The sequence below is a fragment of the Epinephelus fuscoguttatus genome, linkage group LG17 (genome assembly GCF_011397635.1).
Source record: "Epinephelus fuscoguttatus linkage group LG17, E.fuscoguttatus.final_Chr_v1".
NCBI lineage: Eukaryota > Metazoa > Chordata > Actinopteri > Perciformes > Serranidae > Epinephelus > Epinephelus fuscoguttatus.
Window position 1 is genome coordinate 21,224,214 of NC_064768.1, and position 18,587 is coordinate 21,242,800.

Here is an 18,587-nt window from a genome sequence, read left to right on the forward strand (position 1 = left end):
TATATCACCATACTGAATGGTATGAACATGACATAATATACCTGCTGTGCACCCATAAGTGTACTCTCTCAAACACACACACACACACACACACACACACACACACACACACACACACATTCACGCACGCACACAGGCACGCACACACAGGCATGTACATATATCAAAACACTTATGAGAACCTCCCGCTGCCAGCTCTAAATTGATCTCCCATCTCCACCTCACCTGAACCTTACAGCTGCCACCTCTCGAAACAGAAGTTAAATGACTTCGATCACTTTACGCTCTGGCTGTCAAGGCTGATAACAGGACAAGAACACACAAATGCCAGCATTGTTTCTGAGTCAGAGACACGACTCTGAAGGCATTCAAGGCCAATCTGTCACTATACTGAGAGGCTGATCAGGTTTAATGAATGTCTGCTGCAATAACGGTAGAGGCTCTGTGGTTGGTATTATCAACATCCAGCCCCATTATCCATCTACTTTTCAAATGCACTCTGGTTATCCACCTTGTTGTGACATATTAACTATGTACTGGAGTAAGGATGTTTTTTTCCCAATGAATACCAAGTATGTCATTTTCAGTACCTGCATCAGATCAGATCATTCTTATACTCATAAACTGAGACTTCAGAGAACAAAAACCATTGTATCATTTTCTTTTCAATATCAACTGAAATTTGCGTAAAATTTGCATTTCGCAGCTGCAAGTCAACAAGTAGATAAGTAGTAGATAAGCAAATATATCTAAGGGTGACTCTAGTGCATTGAAAACAAAACCGCTTCACTTGGTTCAACAAGCCAGAGGGCAAGTTAATTTGGGAAACCATTATGCTGACATTAAGCCTGTTGCACATTATACAGCTCAGATCATAATTACTAGGTATGGGGGAAAAAAACAACATTCATATCACCCAACGACTGCAGCTGTAGGCTACATATGGTTATTTCTCACAGCCATGATATCGTCTACAAAATGGCTGCAAAGCAATCAACGCAGGAGGTTACATCTAAATAAAATCCTATGCTAACTCTAATTTTGAGTATTTAATTAAATAACTTTAACTTGATACTTAACCCCTGCAGATAATTTAAAAAATGGTGTGACTACAGGGCTAGTAAGGGGGTGTAACCATCTTGGAATTAGGGATGGGCATTTTAAGTTATTTCTATTTTCAAGTACTCGCATGAAATTATTGTACAGTACTCAATACTAGAAAAAAATCTAACATTAGAAGAGGAATGCTAATTGGCAAAAAATGGTGAACAAGCACAAATAAAATTTCAATTGCTGCGGTGTTTCCCGCACCGTCGGCGGAGCTAGTTGGTGAAAGAGATCACTCTGATTGGCTGTTTAGGTTTTATTCCCTCGCCCCTGTAGCGAGTGAATCTGCCTGTAGTAAAACCGGGGCTAACCGGTGCTTCCTCCTCAGGCTCTACTTCACTCAGCTGCCTGACAGATCCACTGGTTCTTCCCACTTTAACCTGAATAACAAACTGGAGCTAGCTGGCAGCATGATGGCGGGATGCACAGCCAGTTAGCCTCCGCTAGTCTCTGAGCTAGCCCCGGCTTTCCGTTTGACTCCAAACGGCGAGCTGGGGCTAGCTGGGAGCGGCTGGCGCAGCATGACGGAGGGAAGCACAGCCAGTTATCCTCCGCTAGCTTCCCATCTAGCCCTGGCTCTCCGTTTGGATCCAACCGGAGAAAGGAGCCCTGGTTTGTTATTCAGGTTAAGATGAGTGAAGCTGAGTGAAGTGGAGCCTGCGGAAGAAACACAGAGACTGTCTGAATGTAAGAGCCAGTGGAGGTGCTGCGGTGCTCGGCTGCACAGATAGGTAACACCTCGGCTGTCAGGATGTACCACTCTGTCACTCCGCTCTCTCTCTCATGCAGGCGCAGAACGTACGTGCTACTTGGCCGTCGGATGTAGTCTGTGTAGTGTGTTCAAATGCAACTGACACAGGGCGACGTGAGGCGACATAGACAACGCAGCAGTTAGCTTTCGTCGCCGCTTGTTCTTTGATGTCGGTTTGGTGTCTCCGCACCTTAAAAAGGACCATTTCCGAGCCATTCACCTCCCGCTCAGCTCAACGTCTGCCAGGTTAGCCCAAGTCAACAGCACAGCAGCAGCTAACATCCGACACCAAGCTGTTTAACAATCCCCAGCAAACTCACACCAAGACCGAAATGACTCAACTCTGTGGTTAAACCTGTTAATAACCATTAGGTACAGTTTGCCATGTGATGCTAATAGTTAGCCCTTTCATTGTGCGTGTGGGCAGACTCTCACCAACTGTCCCTGTCATTGGGCTCACACTCCCACAGCAGCTATCTCCAATGTGTCTTGTGAAAAACAGAGGGCGACAGCAGGGCACAGAGGCATTAAGCAAAGCAATGCGCTGCAAGCAGCTCTACAATGAAAAAGATTAAACCTCTTTTAAGGTTATAAATATAGTAAAGTCCTGTTTATAAACAAAGCCTTGTAATTGAAGGAATACTCATATCCAGATTGAGCACTCAAATACTACTAGCCATGCCGGACAGCTGGTTTTCTCACTATCCTAAGTCTTTTAATACTGTTTGATTGCAGTATTAGATCTAATAAATAAAAAGGCAGGGTTCCACTTTAAGGATATCATTATGAATGTTTAGCCTCATCAGTGTCAGCATTGGGACCCATTATCTACTGTAAACTTGACCTAGCTTCTCTGTTTTGAGGAAAACTAGCTTTAAAAAGGAGTCTGAATGCCACTGTAGTGTTTATGTTTAAATATAGTTTTTACCTTTAAGGTTCAGGACACCTGTGTAGGTTAGAAGTCCCACAGATAAGATACTACCTGGAGAAAGAGAAACAAAGTTGCTGGTACTAAATAGCACAGCGTTCCTACAGTTAAACACAAGTTAGACTTTTGAGGATTTCTGAAACGCCATTGGAACTAATCTTAACATACATTTTATGATAATTAAAGAAAAAGGCCAACATCAGTTACGTAGGGTCAGGGACAATCTTGTCCAAATGCTTATTGTAACATAAAACATGGATTTTCTTGTCTTGCAAAGATGAGGGATGCAGGGACGAGGGAACAGAGCGAGTTTTCTGAAATTTGGCTCAGGTTGAAACAGGCTGAAGAAACATGCAGCTGGTGCAGGCATAACACCAGCAAAAATAAAGAAAGAGAGGAGGCGTGAGGAGGGGACTCTGTATGTTGTGTCAGCTAGCTTTGCAGCCAGTAATAGCCCAGTCATCCTTGTGTTTATTTTTAGCCCTGGCTAATAGGCTAGCTAGTTAGCACTCTGACCGGCCCACATACACACTGCAGTCAGTTCACACACACAGCAGGTAGCACAACACAATACAGCTAACTGCTTTTCCTTTTTTTATTTTGAAGCTGTAAAAGATTGTAATTAAAGTAATCTTGCTTAAAATACTGGGAAAGTGTCATCTTCAACTTCAACTTACTTAACTACTTAAATAAACAAGATTTGACCTGGGGTGCCCAAACGGTTGCATGCCACTGTACATTAGCTACAAGCTAAGCTACTGCTACAGGTTTCAGGCTAAACTAGCAACTCTGTGTCACAGTAGCACAAACCCCCTGTGCAGGCAGGTTGAAGGTGACTAGAGCTTCATTTATTTTAACTATATTACTTACAATATAATAATATTACTTTGTAAGCACTGTTTGTGGACACTAAAGTTACACATACACACACAAACACACTGTTACTTAGATCCACCTCCTGCTGATCTGAGCCTGTCTAGACAGTTGATGTCATGTAGTTTCTCGTGTCTCCTAAATTTAGTATCATTTTTATGTCATCTGATAACCCAGAAGCTTTTTTCCCATCTAGCACTGCTGCAGCTAATGATCCCAGACTCCTAATGTAAAAACAGTGTGTTAACTCCTGCAGGTCTGAATGTTTGAGGCTGGATACAGTGAGGTTTTGACAAGCTGCTGACAGCAGCCTTGGCCTGCTTCTACACCGGAGTCACGTTACTGGCTGTGTGTCACCCTCACCACATAACCACACGCACACAAATACACACACACACACACACACACACACACACACACACACACACACACACACAGGACTGTAACTCACCACCTCAAACCTCATCGGTGCCCCCTCTGACTACAGTACCCCCTACCCAACATCACATTACTGCACCCCCTGCCTGCATCCTGTCTCTCTGGCCCTGGGGGCCTGCCCCCTTTTAGAGAGACTGTGTGTGTGTGTGTGTGTGTGTGTGTGTGTGCGCAAGTATCTTCCCCCCTCACGGCCCCCTGAGGCTTTAACCCACAAGGGAGCAGCAAGCGAAACAGGGGATAGAAAAAAGAAACTAAAAGAGCGTGCGAGGAGGTGATACAGATCTACTGGATGTACCTCGCCATTTGTGGGCGTGTGTTTTTTTCTATGCAGCCATCAGTGTGGCCAAGCTTCGTCTGTCACACTCTGTCATTTGCCTTGCTCTGATCAAAATACAAACACAACCCTTAAACTGACTCTAAGTCAGCTCAAACCTCACTAAGACATGCACATCAAACTCCCTCCGCTCACCACATGAACCGAATTAAAGCAGCTGAACGCCAGTGCACCAAAAAAGTGGTGATTTCATCTCATAACGAACATTTTTTGTTTCACACCAGCTTGTTCACAACAAGCCTAAAGCATTATAACTGCCTGCACAGACCTGTTCTGGATCACACAAGACCTCAAGATGTTAAGTTTTAACCCCACCCCCACGTCAAATGGAATATTCCACAGTAGAGCAGACATACACAAACACACACTCCTCACACATACACTCATGCGTGATGCTGATAAAGGCCAACTGACATTAGCTGCATCAAACTGCTTGACCACACAAGCAGGTTAAGCTGTCAACAGCTACAAAATCAAATCATCAATATGTGAAAAACAACCATGAGCAACAAACTGATACAGAAAATAAATCTTCATGTTATTATTATCGCAGTAACGTCTGAATTAACTTTTTGCTGCAACGCTGCTCAAGCTTGGCATTGGCAGTGCTTTAACCACAGAGGAACTTCTTGTTCGCTATAATTTCCTGTTGTCAAGCTGGTAAAAACAAAACCCACCCATTAGCAATAAAAAAGTAACTGTCACAATGGAACAAGAGATGAAAGTTGAGTTTGCTCTGTTGTTTTGTTTTGTTCCTCTCCGCACATGTTGTTTCGGTGTCAAAGCAGGACAGGAATGAGGAATGACACATGGAACAAATTTAGCTTCAGTTTCATCACGAACTAAACTGTGTCAAACAGTCTCATCAAACCTGCAGCTTAACATCCCTGCAACCGTCGCCCACAAGCTGCACACAATAAGTGTCTGGTTGAAAACTGGTACCGTGTCAGTGGATGTGTGCCAGCGGCAACTATGCCACATGAAATGCCTTAAATTTGACTACATGAAAAATTTGCCGTGGATGTTTTAGCAAGAATAAAATGGTGTCCTTAATTTGAAAAAAAAAAAAAAAAAAAAAAAAAAAGATAGTTACTGTACAAATGAGGATAATTGTATGTGTTCATAACATCAACATGACAACAAACTTCTGTGCTGACTTCTGCAGCCATGACATATGAAATTATTCACCCTTCATTATCGTCTATGCTCCACTATAAACATTTTACTACCAGCTGTTCTGCCAGTTAGACACAACCAATATGTTGACCTTTCACAGACTTACAGTACATTACCGTAACCATAATAACCGCCTATAGGTATTGATAGATTAAGCAGATTGTCTATTCTGTATTCGGTTGCTTAGTAACTGGAAATACCATGGAGGAAGAACTGCAATGGCAAAGAGTAAGACCTGAGAATTCTTTGCTTGGGCCGACAACTAGGGGATAGCAGCAGCTCAGTCCATAGGGACTTGGCTTGGGAACCAAAGTCACCGGTTAAAGTCCTGTATGGACCAAGTATGGTGTGTGGACTGGTAGCTGGAGAGGTGCCAGTTCACCTCCTGGGCACTGTTGAGGTGCCCTTGGGAAGGCACTGAACCCTAAACTGCTCGGGGCGCCTGTCCAAGTCAGCCCCCTCGCTCTGATGTCACTTCACTTAAGAAGTTCAAATACCTTGGAGTAGTGCAGACGCTAGGCATAAATGTAGCAATAGTTAAACATTAAAAACAAAACATATTAACTGTGCAGCCTTGGAATTGGTACTTTCTATGTACAAATCTGCTGAACTGAAACTTTAAATGTGGCGACTACCTACATTCTAAGATAACGGTCAGTCCAACAATGTTGTAAATCCCTGAAAATGTACAACAATCAGTAAAAGTTACCTTTGTTTTAGTTTGAGCACACCACCTCACAGATAAAACACGAGACAATGAGTAATAAATGAGCTGCGAAAGAAAATGTAACATCAGGAACTTCTACAGAAATGTCAGTTTCAGTCTAGCGAGCGGCTTTCATGTATAATTCAGAGTCTACAACATTATTCCATCAATGCTTTCATCTGCAGCATCCACAACATGATTTTATGATCAAACCTGGCAGCAGGCAGGCTGTGGTGACTCATAATCGTGCTCCACTTTACCAAACGCTTCACCACGATTTAGAGAAAACAACTTTCTCTGAGAATACAACATGCCAAAAACCATGGTGCTCACGGACACAAAGCACAAAAACAATTCAAATATCACATTACAGACCCATAACTGGTCCCCACAAGGACATGATCTAACCATTTGGTGGAGCGTTTAATCCAGAGTGCTTTATGAGAGTGCACATTTCTATATTTGGGAGGTCGCAATAAAACCTGTCACTCTGGCTGGACTCAATCCCGCTGAGGGACGAAAAACAAAACAGCCACATAACAAGACAAACAGAGATATGAAAATGTTTCACAGTGCCTCTTATACTAATGCTTGTTTAACTGATATGTGACATTGAGTTTTATCATGAAGTATCAGTCTGTGTTACAGGGTTTATCTGATCCTGTGATAAATAAGCCGTGTTAAAGGATGTTCTTTTGTAGCGTGCAAATCTGCTCAAAAGTGAACAAGTGTGTGTGTCCATTACACTGAGTGCAGTATTACTAACAGTGTTAATGACATTACTGGCACACAGCCAGTCATTGTCTCTCGTCTTTCACCTTGGATACCTGACTAACTGTCTGTCTGTGGAGCCCCTTTCAGATGATAAATACTCTGCCAAATTTGTATGTTTACAGCTAGAGCTGAAACAATGGTGGATGGAAGATTAATGTGTAAATATTCAATACACCACTAAGTTGTTTTAAAGCCAAAATGTCCAAAAATACACTTTTTTTCAGTCTCTCAAATGTGAATATTTGCTAGTTTTCTGTGATATTAAACTGAATATGGATTTTGAAGTGTCAGCTTTGGATACTGGAAAGTGTGATGTACATATTTCACTTTTGGCTGACATTTGCATGACCAACTGGTTAGTCATTTACTTAAAGCAACACTTATCTTTCTGGAAATTTTACACTTTTCTTTGTTTATGTTAAAATGCTATTAATAAGCTGATGGCACACTAAAATGTAAGTGAATTCCACCAGAGATGAAAACTCGTAATTACACCATTCTCATATGGTTCTAAGAAAACTCCGACCAATCACTGCATTCGGACCAAATGCAATGATTGGTCGGAGTTTTCTCCTGTCCTGTCTGTCTTTCCCACGTGGAGGCCTCCGACAGACGTAACTGCTCGCGTAACAACCCCCCCCCCCGCCCCCCCCCCCCAAACACCCTCCACTCCTGAGTCTGTGCGACATCAAATATGCTAGTAACAGGAACGCTTGTGGATATAAACTAGAAACCTGAGATGACCATGGTTTTGCCTGGAGCTGTCCCGAAGCAAAGATGCCGGCAGCGCTGTGACAAGACGCGGAAGCACGGAGGGGTTAGCTCTATGCTAGCAGCTAACCCAATCAAACCAGCTGTTCGCAGCAGCCTTCTAGCGAACATCTGCTCGCTGGACACGAAATGGATTACATCCGACAATGGAGATCCACTCACTAAGGAGTGAGGGACTGCTGCGTCCTTGTGTTCACTGAGACATGGATGAATGGTAACATATCAGACACCGGTGTTGAGCTAAGGAGGCTAACACTACACAGAGCAGACAGGGAGGCTGCATCATCTGGTAAGCTCTGTGGTGTATACACAAACAATTCATGGTGCTGTGATGTGAAGAGCATCTCCCAGTTCTCAGGATGTGGAGTTTTTGACTGTGAAATGTCGACCCTTTTCATCTTACTATTGCACTATATCAAACTTATAGGTTCTTTCTTATATGTTACACAAATTGTTTTTAAATGTTTTTTTTTCTTTTTGCTTGGGGTGTGCAAAAATGTCAGTTCGTTTTTTGTGCTGCGCATAAAAATGACAAATAAAGAAGTTCAGTTCAGTCCATAATGTTATACATGACAACACAGCATCCAGTTGCTAATGGCTAACGTTAGCCTACTGTAGCGTAGCCTCTGAAACATTAATGTTATCTTCCTTGTGCATTTCCACTTACTAGTAACATTAACATTACTATCTAACGTTAGCACTGTAACCTTATTCTAAAACTCATCAGTCATCACTGACTCCAGTTGAGTTTAAAAATTCCAGGGTTGCATTTGTAATGTTACACTTGCCCTCCTCTTCCATGTATCTAATGTTACCATGCCAACGCCTACGTCTATCATAGACGTAATGAGGACGTAATGGAGGAGGGGGGAGTAGGCCTTTGGAGGGAGGTGGAGTTCCAGGAGGAGAAGGATGGGACTTTGGAGGGAGGTGGGAGTTGTGGATGTTCAAATTTTTTCTAAGTGCTGTGTGAAACGCAAGAAAGGTAAGAGTTGCTTTAAGAACTATCCTTCGGAGTAACAGGAAATGAAAATAACCAGTTAAAATCATCAGTTTTTTGCACTTAGTTGGTCTGAAAATCTGCTTACTCAGCACCAAATAGCATTTCTGAAACATTTTCTACACTGATAAAATAAATACATCTAAATAAAATCATTCATCTTAACAATTAATTCACACACAAGATTACAAAAGTTCTTGCATATGAAGTAACAGGGTTGTAGCACTCAAGATCAGCCTTGGTCGAAAAACCACTTTCTGACTGTCTTGTTCTCGCCTCAGTCTCGACCACATTGTAACTCTGTCTTATCTCGGCCAAAGACCAAGAGGACTTGGAATTTACAAACGTTCTTGCATGTGAAGTAGCAATGTTGTAGCACCCAAGATCGTCCTTGGTCTAAACGCCACTTTTTGAATGTCTCGTTCTTGCCTCAGACTTGACCAAATCGTAATTCTGTCTTATCTTGGCCACAGACAAAGAGGACTGATTTCAAGATCAGTCGATAACTGCAAGGGTATCACTTTATTTTTTCAGCAGTTCACCTCTGCAATGCCTCTGTAAGACATGTTTCATAGTACACTTAAACATACACACACACATACAGGATATGGTAATAAAAGAGGTGAATGAGGAGGAATCTTTTGTTTTTTGTGGGTGTTTTTATGGGAATGTGGATCTTTCAGATCACTTTGAGGAGGGCCTGCGATTAGCATGTTCCACATTTTATTTGAAGTGTGTCATGCAGTGTGTGACTCACACTGGTCTGGTCTTGGTCTTAACTCGGGTCTCGGTTTTGGTCTTGAGTACAACACTGCGAAGTAGTGCACGAACCAATTACACGAGACTAAGAAGTGAAGCTTTACAAGCTGTGGCATGACAGTACGATTGAGTCATATGTTAATAGGTAAGGTAAGGTAAGGTAAGGAAAGGAAGGGAAGGAAAGGGTAAGCGAAGGTAGTTTATTAATTAAGTGTCATGCACAAAAAGGTGCCCAGCCCACATGACCTTATAAGACACTACAAACATAACAAAAACAAGAGCAATAACATACTACGAGTGAAAGAACAAATTACAATGCACCTACAGTATGCTGTCTGGACTGGTAATATTATATTTCTGTAAGATTTTTGTTTCAATGTGATTGAATACTTTGATTTTTGAGCTATTTACTGGATAGGCGTAACATAACATGGCATTAGAAAAAAATACAGTGATATTAGGATTTCATTTCCCACCAGACAAGATACACCACATTGTGCATTTGTGTTTATGGCTGCAGACCAGTTGATCAAGACTATTGTGGGCTTTTTTGGACAAAAACAACATTCCAAGACACATAGACAAATTGACAAAAAGTCAAAGGCCCCGTGCCACGCCTATCAGACAACACCAACATCACCACAACGCTAAAACTTCTTGATGTGCCATGTTGGATAAGTGAAAAGTAAATATGAACTGTGACACAATAAGTAAAAGGGAGCGATAATTAAGTGCATGATATCTGGGTGTTTTGTGCAATGGCAAGGGAGACCCAAAGGCAACCAAAGATGCTCCGCAACAAAGCAAATCTGATTCGCTGCCAGTCTTCTCTGGCATCCAGTCAGCTCTCTGGTATTTTAATTGGAGAGTGGGAAATCAGTTCGTCCTGGGACAGGATGAGTCGGTGAAGATGAGAACAAAGATTGGACAAAACCCAAGGTGATGTCTTAAGAGAGGAGCTTCAATATTTGATTTAAGAGCAACACTTCTACTGCAGGATAAAATGACTTTGGGAGATAACTTTGGACAAAGAAAACTTTGAGGACTGAAAAATTGGCTCGTAGTGCAGATGTTTCATAACAACTCACTGATTGAGTATTTGAGCAGGCAGTCAGATTTATTGCTTCTTTATTAATAGGTTACCTTTGCCAAGGAGGTCATGTTTTGGGAGCTGTTTGTGCATCTGCATGTTTGTCTGTTTGTTTGTTTGTTTGTTTGTTTGTTTGTTTGTTTGTTTGTTTAAAACCTAGCCAATCCAACCAAAGAAGGCAGCAAGTACTTGCAAATCAGAGGAAGAAAAAGCCGGGCCATGCCTTTGCCTTCCTAGGAAAAAAAAGTTGGCGCCCTATGGGTCCTGCATCCATGGGTTGGGTCAGCGTTATCAGCATTAAGAGTCGTATGAGCACTACTAGCTAGCCAGTGGGACATGGCCATGAGTGTCACTACATTCTCTGCCATTACCCAACTATGTCTTTACACAGCAAAAAGTGGTTTGCTGCATAGGCTAAGGTCTGAGCTGTCCCAGTACCCTTGTAGTACTTTCACTGTTTTCCGAAAGGTTCTTGCTTGTCCTGCTTTTCCAGTCCGGCTGCATTCCTATTTCTGCGAAGGCGAAGAGAATTGTTTCTTAACGCATAATTAAACAGATCTATAAAGAGGATTTCACACCTCCAAATGAAAAACCCAGGGTCAAATACCAGCTCATTGTTCTGCTCTGACAGCAGTAATTAGAGGTACAGGAGTGTAAAAATCTCTGACAAAGGCCAGTTGTTTTCCACATAAAGTACTCTGGGACCACAGATGACCTTTATCAGTAAATAGGCCACTAAACGTCCGGGAGAAATGAAAGATGCCAGAGTAAACAAGGATGTTGGTGTTGTTTTTTCAAATTTAACATGAGAATTATTATTACGATGATCACGGTACTGGAAAAATCATGTTGAAAGCCACTTTATCAAACACTTTCTTTCTCACCTTAACGGATTGTTTTAATGTTTTGGTTACTGACAAAAGTACTTTGAAATCAACTAAAAAGCTTTTTAACTGTCACCAGACTAATCTGACCACAGGGTCCATTTAGCAGCTGTTCTGGAGCCTTCATAGGATCATATCAGTTGATCTTCAGCAGATAGAGTCTGCCCAGCTGTTAGGGAGTCAAATCCCCATTTTTCTGGGCACTTTCTCAGGACTTCTTCATTCTTGACCTTGACAATTGTAATCAGCGGTAAAAGGCAACACTGGCAGGCACTGAAGAGCTACTAAATGGACGTTGTGGGAGACATTTTCATCAATGCTGTTTCCAAGGTCAAGAATAAACTGTTTCTGAAATTAACAAGTGATAACATGAATACCAGCCTGTTTTCTTTTTGAGTTTGATGCATTTTTGTAAATATTCAGAGCTTTCTTGTGCCTATTTAGCCCCTTCCCCACTGGATAAAAATGAACACCCACTAACATCTGGCTTTTGTCTTTAGTGGGAAAGGTTACTATCAGCATTCACTCCTGGGACAAATGACTCTGCAACAGTCAAGGGTATCAGCTCCAGCTCTGATTAGCAGTGGTGGAAACATAACTCCCAGGTGGCATGCTACTTTTCGCCCCTTTTTCATCCAAGCAGCTCCTGAACATCGTTCCAAATTAGTCATCACCAATTTGAAAGAGAGATTTATTAAGTAGCACATATAAAAAAAGAGGTAACCACCACACTTTTTAACTGGCCTCCATGCTGCTTTCTACCATTTACTACTCCTTTCTACTGTTTTCCAGCATGTTTCTGACATCCAACGTGAAACACCAGAAAAAAAACAGGAAGACATACTCATTTACTCACAATGGGAAAGAAGTCTATTACCTATTTTTAAAAACACATTTAAATAACTTGCATATACGTGCTAATTTGGTTGGAGTAAGTGGTACAAGTGATTAGCTCAAACCATCTGGAACTAACTACAGAGTTGACGAGGCTTCTAGGTGCGACATGGAGCTCAAGCCAAAAATGGAAACAAGATACAAATGAGGAAGATGGGAGAAGAAAGAAACAGAGGGGGAAAAAAAGAGAAGTGGAGGACAAGACAGAGTGGAGGAGAGCTGACAGGGGGGCAAGCAAACAAAGTGGAAAGTCTCTATTCTTAGAAGACGTTTGTGTTATTGACAATCTCTCTGGCTACAGACAGCATCTGTGTGTGTGTGTGAGTGTGTGTGTGTGTCCTCTAACTCAAAGCCAGGGCTAAATACAGTACAGCCATCTGATATTGACTTTGATAACGGCCCTCCACAAAGAGAAAACCAACCAGCCATGCATGAAGTGTTGCTGGTCACCTAAAAGTAAACAAACAATTGCCTGAAGATTCCCAACCACACACACACACACACACACACACACACACACACACACACACACACCTCTTGGACCACAGATGAATCAAAGTGTAACATCTACTTTCTGTTTTTCTAGATATCAATGTTGTGTAGTGGTTTTTTTACCCACCTAGAAAGTAAACATGCCAGATCTTTACACTCTTCGCAGTTGGATCAAAAAGATTCAGGAAAAAAAGTAAACAAGCAGCAACCTGTCGTCTTTTACTCCCAGCTGTTAAACGGTATGACTCCAAACAACACAACGGCATTTATAGCTGCAACAACTGTGTGTGTGTGTGTGTGTGTGTGTGTGAGTGAGAGAGCGAGAGAGATCTTGTAGCGATAAGGGGGGCTGTCAATAGCACTGATGTAAGTAAGACAACACACACACACACACACACACACACACACACATATAAACACACAGTCTTGCTCTCTGATCAGAGGTGAGAAAACATACTCACTCTTTTTCTTTCTCTCTCTCTGGATTTGTGTACAAAAACTTCACACCAGTAGGAAGTGGGTTATCTACACACAGGATCGGGGCTCAAGATACAAAGCCAGATTAGCTGTGTGTGTTTGCGTGTGTGTGATAGACAGAGAAAGGCAAAGATAGTGAGAGAGTGTAAAAGAAACAGTGTTAGGCTTGCAGTATTCCTTAAAAGGTATACCAAAAGGGATTTTCCTGGAAAAAAAAAAAAAAAAAAAAAAATGGACCCACTAGAAACGGGTCAGTGGCAGTGTATTTTTCTGCAGAGATTCTGCATTTGCCTGTATTTTCTTATTTCATTCTTATTTTCTGTGTTGGGGACATTTATGGGTGTGTACCGCCACAACGCAAAAAAGGTAGTGATTCATAGTTGTCCTACGCTGTAACATACCCAATTGGCCTACATCATTGTGAGCATGCACTCATGCAGTACTGTGTGTCGCACAGCAGTCACACCTCCAGGTGATGGTGGAGTTTTTTTGCCACTGTGCTTAGTTTCTGTGGAGTTTGATTGGTTTGTCTAACATGTCTAAAACAGACATAAAACATAGCTTAATAGCAACAATATTAAACACAAGTACAAAATTCAGCTCACGAACAAAACAGCTGTCTTTTCCGAGACACGTTTTCTACACAAATACAACACAACATAACTAGCGTTAGCCTCTAATATTTTACAGAGATTCCACTCCTCAAATGAATCCAGGATAAATCACACCCAAGCCTTAAAATGCTATTTTGTGGGGGCTTTATTGTCTTTATAATTTATTGTTTCTTGACTATGAAATAAAAGAAAATGGTTTTCAATTTACAAAAATAAACAGGAGGTCTGCGACGTGTAGTTACATTTCTGTGGAGGTGCACGTCTGCAGGTGTGCTGTGTTTACACAGCAACTTGCGCGAGCTGCAGACTAACTGACCACGGTGAGAAATGACGCTATAAAAGTGGAGTAAATTACGTCTTTTCAAGTCAATTTTGCATGCCGCGGCTTCAGGGCACTTGGATTACGACGGACGAGCCGTTCTGACGTTTTTGAAATGCATTAGCGGAGTTCTGTTACATTTTCAAAATGATTTTGGACATGGGTTCCATGTACTTCAAGTGTATGGAAAAATCCGGCTAGCTGTTATCCTCCAATACCCCGAACGAGTTTTGTGGATTAAAAAAACTACACTAGACTTCTTGTCCGCATGAGGGTCAGTAAATACTGTTTGTATTTTCATTCTAAGGTGGTCATTTCCTTCATCGAAGAGACACAACGCTAAAAAAAATGCTGATATAGCGAGGAAAAACCAAATGAGAGTGAATCTGGTGGCGTTTTTTTTTTTCAAACAGTAACCAAAAATGTGCATAGAATCAAATTTGGTAAAATAATGGGTGAAGAAACAAAAAGAGAAACTCCATTTTGTGACACTTAAACTTCTGGCCAAAAAAAAAATTGGCCTGGCTCAACTTTTGCTGCAGCACAATGTGACATCATCCGGCAAGCAGTAGCATTAGCCAATCAAATACATGCAAGAGCACATTTCTTCCCATAGTGGTTTATTTTGGAGATTTTTGTTAAGCATTGTAGTCTTTACTGGACAGTTCTGCCAATAGAGAGAGAGTGAGGACTCTAACCAGGGATGTGGAGGTTGCATGATAGATGTCTTAAATCTCCTCACAGCAGGATGCCTTTTTGTTATAAGGAACCTGCAGGTCGCGTCACCTCCTGTTGCGACTCTCAGGCTTCATCGTGTGGTGTGGAAACCATTAAACAAACAGATCTGGAGCTACAGTGAGTACACTAGCACAGTATTCCGCAGCAGTCTGACAAAATGCCAAAGTCAATTTGGAATATGAGGCGTGTTTTGTGTGTTTGAGCCACAATTCAACCTCTTATAACAACCATATTCAAAGCAAAAATCCCACGCTAAGTTGTCAAAATGGTAGGTTTCTTTGTGTGCAATACATGTAGAGGACATCTAGTTAAGATCCTTGAAGCAAACTACAATATTATTTACATGTTGTTTATGGAAATACAATCCAGTTCTGATTGCAAAGTATCAAAATATTTGTATACGGGCAGACTATCAAAAGCCATTCTCTAGGAATATATGCATATGGCAGCGTTTGCTCTGTTTGCACAACATCTCTGCAAATCTATGTTTAAGTTCACAAGTCTCATGTGACTGTCTGCTCGTGACACGGCTGTATTTCGTAGGTAATAACCCGATGCTGACTCAGCACCAGTTGATAGTCAGCAAGCAATCCATCAAGAGGAAGTCGATTGCTTTCACATCAGCTAAACCGCCGTGTCTGAGGCACGCAAAACCTGAAACTCAGGCGGCATCGCAGCATGTCGAAAACAAGAAGGTGCCACAAAGAGACAGATTTTTAAGGAAGACATTTGAACAATACGACCGTGCGTGTGTGTGTGTGTGTGTGTGTGTGTGTGTGTGTGTGTGCAAACCAAGTCCCTGATCAGATTGCCACATGCTGCACATCTTATTCTCTTTGTTTTGCTCATGCTGGTTGTGGCTTTAAGCAGAAACATTACACTTGAAAGCAAACAGAGGAATAACATCTGGTGGCCATTTACATCACTCTTTGGGATCTCTGTTTTGTTTTTGTGCAGATTCACTCCAACACACAGCAGAATAACAGACACAAGGAGGAGTGACACAAAGAGTTAAGGGCAAATAAAAGAACTGGGTGCTTTCGGATTTGTGTTTGTGCATGTGAGACTCACCAAAAGGCCTTGAAAGCTTCATAAATGTCGCTGAGACATAGACGTTTTGGTCCAGGCTGCAATGTTGAGCCCTGCAGTCGTACCTGAGCGCACACAAAAGCAAAGAGTTAAGTCTCAGCAAATCACCACAGTGCACACAGACACACAAGTCAAGTAACACTGCAAGGGCTTAAGTTTGGTTTCAATGCTGGGGGGGCAGCCTCTGCCTGTCTGGTCTCACTCTCTCATGCACAAGAGCATGCTAATAGATCACTAGCTGCAAATAAACAAGAAAACACACGAACCAGCAAAACACTTAACGCTAAGTCTCTCTCACAACACTCCCTTTGCACCAGTGATTTGATGGAGCTGCAGTCGTCCAGCACAGATATATTTAAACCAAAACTGTATGCCCAATCACAGGAATGTGTGTCCAATCCTTCAGTAGATTAGCAGCATTAAATGGATGTACATTAAAAGGTCCTCCAAGCTCAATAAAACACAACTTTTACATGTTTTCTGACGTCAGAGAGAAGCAGAGGCTCTGTTGTTGATTTAACACTGACATTGCTGAATGAGTGTGCAGTCATTTTCTGGATAAATCAATTAAACGCTCGCATTCTCAGCACAGTCATGTCCTGAAATTGCTTGTTTTCTTTGACTAACAGTCTAAAACCAAAAGATATTTAAGTCAAAGATAGAAATCACAAAGAAAATCAGCAATATTCACATGTAAGAAGAGTCTTTTGGTGCTTTTGCTTGAGAAATTACTTAAACGACACTATTTCATGGAGCTGCAGCCGTCCGAAACAGATACGTTTAAACAAAACTAAACGCTGAATCATCACAGGAATGTGTGTAGAATCCTTCAGTGAATAAGTAGCATCAAATGGATGGACATTAAAGGTCATATCAGCAAAATAAAACATGATTTTTAAATGTCTTCTGACAGCAAAAGGCTGGAGCTCTGTTGTCAATTTAACACTGACATTATCATTTTACAATGCAGTTTATTTCTGGATAAATCAATTAAACGCTCGCATTCTATCACAGTGATGTCTTGAAATTGCTTGTTTTGTTTAACCAACAGTCTAAAACCAAAAGATATATAAGTCAGAGATGGAAAACACAAAGAAAATTAGCAAATATTCACATGTAAGAGGCTAAAAGCCTTAAGTTTTTTGGTACTTTTGCTTGAGAAAATACTTTAATGGCACTCTGTCTTTGCAGTAATTGCATGGAGCTGCAGCCTTCCACAACAGATATATCTAAACCTTACATTTACATTGAAGTCTGAACTACAGGGTGGTGGCACCAACAACCTTTACAATGAAAACAACAGATGAATAGTTGATTGCAAGTGGAGGACACACCTCATATTAATACTGAGTTAACTGGCCCAGACACCAAACATACCACTTATATTTTTGTTTTGACCAGTCACAGGTATGTGAAGCTGCTCCTTCCTGGTTAACCATAACAAATGCAGCGATGAAGGAAAAGAAGCTGCTGTCCAAACTGCAGCCCTGACACTGTTTTTGTTTTTACACCTTCTTTACATTTAAACACCATTCAGCAACCATTCATATCAGCACTTTATAATCAGAGCAGCCTACTTATGCAAGCCGACCTGTGTCGGGCTGTCTGCACCTCCACCCGCTCCTCTCTTTTTGTTTTTAACACAGGCCTGCACAAACTACTGTAAATGCCTCCCCCTCCTCCTCCTCCTCCTCCTCCACCTCCTCCTGCTCTCTCTGCAGCAGCAACCTGAGATGCTGTGTATTCCGCCTCCCGGAGCCGACCAACCTCGGCTACAAAATGTTTAATATCCGTCCCCTCTCGTCGCCGGTGTTTTCACCGGACACGGAGCTCACCTCGCCGGGTGGTGTCAGCCCCTGGCTCCGTGTTTCTGTCCGCTCAGCTGTCGGACGGTCGCTCGTCTCTGCAGCAGCTTTTGTTGCATAGGTTGTCCGCTACTCCTGCAACTGAAGCCAGGGCTTTAAATACGCCTTTAAAGGAATATCTCTCGGAAGAAGAGACGTAGCGCTGACTTCCGTCAACGTCACGGGTGATTTGCATAAAGGGGCGGGGCCGTGGCGGTGGTATACAAAGAAGCTGAGAGGCTGAAATTTTAAAGGTGAATGCCGTAAAAATATTTAGTCACATAAAGTCACTAAGTACGTTTATCCAACTACAGTGTTGAAGTGTTTGTTCTTTATTTGAGTATATTAATTGTATAATACTACTATACTATATTTCAGAGTGGAGTCTTACATATTTAATTTGATTTTAATTTAATTTAATTTAATTTATTTATTTAATGTAATTTTTCCTTACTTTATCTTATTTTATTTTATTTTACATTATTTCATTTTATTAACTATTAACAAAAAGCTGAGGCAAGACAGAAAA

The 18,587-nt window shown here is 41.6% G+C and overlaps 1 protein-coding gene across 1 annotated transcript in view; it reads right to left on the bottom strand.

Annotated features, from left to right (window-relative positions):
- LOC125904513 (solute carrier family 45 member 4) overlaps positions 1–18,193 on the bottom strand; it is a 67,868-nt gene extending 49,675 nt beyond the window's left edge. The window contains exons 1-2 of the mRNA XM_049601962.1: positions 18,050–18,193; positions 16,197–16,279 (exon numbers count right to left, since the gene is read on the bottom strand). The gene's annotated coding sequence lies outside the window, so the exon portion shown is untranslated. The remainder of the gene's footprint in view (positions 1–16,196; positions 16,280–18,049) is intronic.
- Between the last annotated feature and the right edge of the window lie 394 nt (positions 18,194–18,587).